General features: G+C 37.0%; 1 protein-coding gene across 4 annotated transcripts in view; it reads left to right on the top strand.

Moving 5' to 3' along the window:
- Positions 1–6388, top strand: part of MYO3A (myosin IIIA) — a 239557-nt gene that overhangs the window by 213657 nt on the left and 19512 nt on the right. The window lies entirely within an intron of this gene.

Genomic DNA, 6388 nt, shown 5'->3' with positions numbered 1-6388 from the left:
CCCCTAAGTCCTAAGGACACTCAGAGGGTAGGACAAGCACCTACCCTTAGCTTTTCACTCAAACACAAGAGAACAGAGATATCCCAGAGTAGACACAAGAGGTCAAATCCAGGGCAAGCATGAGAATTAAGGGTACGATGGCTCAGGCTTATAATCCCAGCTACTCGGGAGGCTGAGGTGAGAGGGTTAAAGCCCAGGAATTCAAGACCAGCCTAGGTAACATGACGAGACCCCATCTCTTAATTAAAAAGAGAGAGAGAATTGAACATGTCCATAGGAGCAAAAGGAGGGAGGCAGTGTAAGGCAGAGAGGACTCCTTTGGAATTGTCCTGTCCACAAGATCAGAACTCTGTGCAGCGCTCTCTAAGTCAAGGGCCAGTGCAAAACAGCCAGCCTGGCTGAGGCCAAACGAGGTGACTGGTGGAAACGGCAACTTCCAGAAGGCAGGTTGCAACCATGACTAGAGTGAGTCTGCCTTTAGCATGCAGCAGTGAAAATTCCTCTACTAAGATTTCCCATAGGTCACTCAATTGCTTGAAGGTCATAAACTCTTAGGAGGAAATGGAAATATACAGAAACCAAAAAACTGATTTATTAAAGAAGAAATTATAGTAACACATGCATTTCTGTTTTTGCTAATATTTGATTTAGACATGTGATACTTCTGCAAATTATACTCTGCTTGTATACTTAAGCAAAACAGTGTAATTAAAATGAGAATAATACTGAAATCTAATTTTCTAAAGCAGTTTTCCCTGGCAATGAGTTTTAAATCTATCTTTTGAATGCAAAATAGTTGAGATGTTAGGTGATTCATTATTCAAAAAAAAAAAAGTGCATTTCTGATAAACCAAAACACATAATGATGTTATTACCACAACTGCAATATAAATAAATATCTTACCTTCTGGCTATTTAATACAGCAATAACCTTTACAAGCTAATATTTACCATACACATCACACAAAATAGCCACAAACCTAATTATGCTAGTGCCCACATTGATATGCTGCTGATAATTTGTGATTATAAATGTTTATGTCACTTTTGTAATTAAGGGGTTAGGATGATGTTAGTAGACAGTGTTTATAGTCTCCCAAAGGAAAAAAAATCACAGATCCATTAGAGGGCAAATAAATATATGCCTCTCTGAAATATTTGCATGCTGATAAGCTCATGGGAAGTTTGCTCTTAAAAAAAATAGTCTAAAGGAATTTAAGCAGAGCAATCATAGTCTGTTGAACACAATACATTCATCATCATTTTCATTTACTGGCTGGCCACCTTGCATTGCAATATCTTAAGTGAGGCACCCCTTAAGACTAGTCAACACTATGGTGAAGAAAAAATGTCAAGAAGCTAACACTATAGCAGATTCGATTTTCAGAAATTCTGAAAATTCAATGCATTTTGATTTTTTAAATCTCCGTAATATGCACACACCGACATGCATATTTATAATTTTACATCAATGCTACCACACCATACATTCCAGGATTCTTTTTTTTTTTTTTGAGACAGAGTCCTTTGCTCTGTCACCTAGGCTGGCATGCAGTGGCACAGTCTCAGCTCACTGCAACCTCTGCCTTCCAGGTTCAAGTGATTCTCCTGCCTCAGCCTCACTATTAGCTGGGATTACAGGCATGTGCCACTACACCCAGCTAATTTTTGCATTTTTAGTAGAGATGGGGTTTCACCATGTTGGCCAGGCTGATCTCAAACTCCTGGCCTCAAGTAATCCACCTGCCTCAGCCTCCCAAAGTGTTGAGATCACAAGTGTGAGCCACCACGCCTGTCCCATTCCAGGACTCATTTAATGTAATGTTTTGTTTTCTTTTCCTCTTTTTTTTTCCTGTTTCCTCCCCTCTGTTCCCCTTCCCAACCCACATTGCTTACCCCCAACCAAGGGAACTCTTGTTATAGAACATGTATTTTTTACAGATTTACATACATGCAGGTATATACATAACAGAGATTTTCATCATTGTTTTATATAAATAGTATAATAATATGATCATAATACAAACACTTAAGCAACTTGCTTTTCTCAGTACCTTTGCTGGAATCTCTGCGCATCAACTAGTATAGCTGTAATTTATTATTTTTAATGGCTGCATAATCCTTTATTTGTGAATCACAATAATTATATAACCTTTTCCCTGTTGTTAGATATTCTCTTTCTTTCCATTTTTTGCCACCATGAAAAATGTCGCAGTAAATATCTTTGAAAATGTACTTGTATACTGGAATTTTAATATTATGGGATAAATCCCCAGGGATAAAGTTATTGAGTTACAAGATATTTTTAGTCTTAATAGATTGCTTTACTAAAAGGCTCTAGCAATGGACATTTTCTTCAACAATTTGGGAGCATACACTTGTCCTGACATCCTGTCCATCAGTGATATCCTTCTTTTTAATCTTTACTAATGTGTCTGGAGTAAAATGGCATCTTATTTTCATTTATATTCCTTTATCTCCTAGTTAATTCAGGTGCCTTCCCTCAATTTGGTTTTTGGATTTGCTCATCTTGAATTTTCTACTTAAGTCTTTTGCTCACTTTTCTGTTGGTCTATGTTTTTGGTAGACATTTGTTAGCACTCTTTGCATATTAAAAATATGAACATTTTGTTTATATCTGTGTTGTAAATATAACGTTCCAAGTCTACCATATGTCTTTTGACCTTGTTGCCAAAGAAAGGCTTTTGCCTATATTTAATAGGCAAATATGTGTATCTTTTTTATGACTTCTGAGTTTTGATTAAAACATTCATACCGCTAGATTGTTCATGAATTATCCCAGATTTTCTTCCAACAGCTTTGTTATTTCTTTTATTTACATTTATCTTTAAAGCATCAGGGATTTATTTTTATATGTGGTGACAAGAGTGATCCAGTTCACAGAAGCAGATGAATATCTGCTATTCACTTAGCACTACATCTCTAAGCTGAAATGAAATCACAATTTTTGCATCTCCAAACACTACCACATTTAGACCACCAGTGAAATGACACAATGACATCAAAACCTAAGTCATGATCCCCACCATCCAGAGACTTCTAGTTCCACTATTTAAAATAAACACAATCACAGCAAAAAATAATAAGTGGCAAGATGGTGGGGTTACATTCTATATTAGTTTTCCAGAGCTGCCATAGCAAAGTACCATAGACTGAGTGAGTTAAACAGCAGAAACTTACTTTCCCACAATTCGGGAGGCTAGAAGGTCAAGATCAAGATGTTAGCAAGGTTGTTTTCCTCTGAGGCCTTTTTCCTTGGCTTTATATCCTCATATTCTCATGGTCTTCTATTTGTATGTGTCTGTCTTAATCTCTGGTTCTTATAAGGACAGCAGTCACGTTAGATTAGGGCCCATTTTAATGACATCATTTTAACTTAATTACCTCGCTAAAGACCCTATCTCCAAATACAGTCACATTCTGAGGTACTGAAGGTTAAGATTTAACATGTGAATTTTGAGGTGACACAGCTCAGCCTGTAAGAGGTTTCAAATGGTTTGTGCAGCTAGCAAGCACCATTTATGCTCAATGAGAGAGAGAGAACTGGGGAGTCAGTGAAAGCTTCATGAAAAAGATAGGATTGAAGGTGGACATTGAACAAGCTTAAGATTTCAATGAGGCTATGAAAAGCTTTTCTATGAGAAGGTGAGAAAAACCAAAGTTACAGCTATAAATGTGGTATATCAGTGAGATAACTGGACTAACAAGAGGAGATAGTTCCTTTGGGGAAAAATGGGAGATAAAATTGAAATTGCTAAGATTATAAATAGCCTAGTCAGAAGTTTAAACTTGATGAAGAGGCAAAAAAGACATCATCATAAATTTTTGAAACTTGAAATTTCACAATTAAAGTGGTATTTAAGAAAGGAAAATCTGGTTTTCATTTGTGAGATAAAGCATAGAAACCAGATTAAGAGTCTACCACAGTTATTAAATGAGTCATTTCAACCAGAGTGATTGCAATGGCAAATGAGACTAAGTGGTGGGTGAATATTAGCTTTTTCAAAGAATGTGTCAAAAAAAATGGACAGAAGTTAATGATTGTCTGTAGGAAATGAAGAAGAGGCACACGGCAAAGGTGATACCAGTGTTTTCAACTTGGGAGGCAGAAATAATGCTGCCTTTGAGGTTGTAGTGTACAGAATCTTAGATGACGAAGAAAGATGACTGTGGCTTCATTTCAGTCTGAGAGAGAAGTATTCAGTAAGAAGTAAGAAATTAGGGCAGGAGCTCCTGTGGGATGGGAGGGTCGAACCTGAGGTGTGCACTAGAAAGTCATGTGTATGGAGCACACCAGAAATTTCCAGGAGCTGAGGAGTGGATGATTCAATCTAGGAAGCAAGGGAAGATCACTTAGTCATCTAGCAAACTTTTATTAAGCACTTACTATGTGTCAAGCATTTCTATAAGTACTGGTAATACAAAGAAAAATAAGATAAGGCATTTAACTTCAGAAACTTTATCCTGAGTCATGAAGTCAAGGGGTGTTTAACAATGCCTAATGATGAAGGGTAAGAGACAATAGGGACCGATAAAGGACCTTAGGATTTGTTAATGAACTGCGCCCTTGACCTTCTATTAGGCTGGCGCAAAGGGAATTGCGGTTTTTGCCATTTGATGAAAAATGAATACAAGGTCAAGAATGCCTTTATTCCCAGAACCCTTTTTTGTTTTTCACTCTCTTGGCAATTATTTAGCTTCTTGGCCATCTTCATTTTCATTATTTGTATTATAATAGTAATGTTCTGGTATTTTAATTCAGATTTTAAATAATGTTAAAGCCAAGTTAAAATTTAGTCACACACCACATTCATGTTTCTAAAAATATTAATAACATCTAATAACTTATACCATATTTTTATGTTTCTTGCCATTCAGATTCAAATGAGTAATATAAATGGATATGACAAATGCATTTTGAAATGAGAAAATTTTGCAAGAGCCAATAGAAGCTATTTAATAATCAGCACTGGGAGAGATGATAATGAGAAGGAAAAAAAAAACACTATTTATGGTGGTGGCAAGAATTCAGGCCTTACCCTCTTTCCTCATGCCTGTGACAGTCTAAGATGGATCAGAAATGGCTCAGATATTTGGACTTCCTCCACCACCTCCATCTATTCCTTGAAGAAGGGAGAGAGAATGGGAGATGAACCTCCAGGGATGGGTCAGACAAGTGCTTTCACTTTGTCTATTACTAATCTGTACTAACATGGTCTCATTGACAAAAATCTCTTTTTTATGTTTTATTCCAAAAAGGACAGTAATGTGTGATTGTTGAGGTTTCTCTGATAAGCATTGATCCATGCACTACACCTCTATGAAGTACTCCCAATAAGCTGATCTCCTTTGTCACCCAGTGATTTCCCATACCTTTGGAATGAATGAGCTGGATAATGTCAGAATATGAATGCCGCTATGATCAATATCTTCACCTGGTGGGCTGGTCAGGGAACTAGAAAGTTAGATGTCTGTGAGTCTTTCATCCTTGGCTGAAGCTGATTTGCACTGCCAATCATATGTAAATCAGTTGTTTACATATAATAAATATAAATGTTCATTGGTTTGATTTAGTATGGTTTGGGACAACTCTGTTTCTCTGTGTATTTCTACATCTGGGGATTAGGAATCATCACTTCCCCTTTATTATATGCAAGAATGAGCTATTACTGCTTTTAAAGTCCTACTTATAAATATATGTTCGGATGTATTGAATGAAGCTTTCCAACTAGCACCATACCCAGCCCACCACTTTTATCCTGATCTATCTATCGAGCAGACATGTTTGCACAAACGCAGTCGGTGGATGGGGTGGTCAAGTGTCATGAAAAAAATAGAAATATTTAGTTAGGTCTATTAGCTCTGTAAATATAAAGCCACTTGTAATGAACATGAACACCCAAGTGCACAGATCACAAGAAGCTCTGACAGCATTGCTCCAGGTTTCGGATCTTGGCTATTATTAACAGAAGGAGTAGGAAAAGATGACAAAATTTATTCTTTATTGCTCACTGTTTTAAGTCAGATCTGAAAATGCTACTGGTTTGAGGTTCTAAATTTTGGAGAAAGGATAGATTAGGCCTTTCAGAAAGAGTCAACTCTGCAAATGAGCAGTCTCTTCATCTGAGACCATAACATATGAAACATATGAGGTGGTACTTAAAAAGGAGGATCATACAGTGCTTGGACAGAGGGGTCACATGTGAGGCTGGTACAAGGGGGAGGGAAGGGACAGCAGAGGTTCTGTGAGTCTAACACTCCTTTTTAATTTTTTTCTGGCAGCTTTGACCCCTGACCTTATCCATCCTCTGAACTGCTCTACTCGATTTCTACATAACCAAACTATGCATCTTTTTCTTTTCTTTCT

This window comes from Cebus imitator, unplaced genomic scaffold (assembly GCF_001604975.1).
Source record: "Cebus imitator isolate Cc_AM_T3 unplaced genomic scaffold, Cebus_imitator-1.0 Scaffold92, whole genome shotgun sequence".
Taxonomy (NCBI): Eukaryota; Metazoa; Chordata; class Mammalia; order Primates; family Cebidae; genus Cebus; species Cebus imitator.
This window is presented reverse-complemented; position numbering and strand designations above follow the sequence as displayed.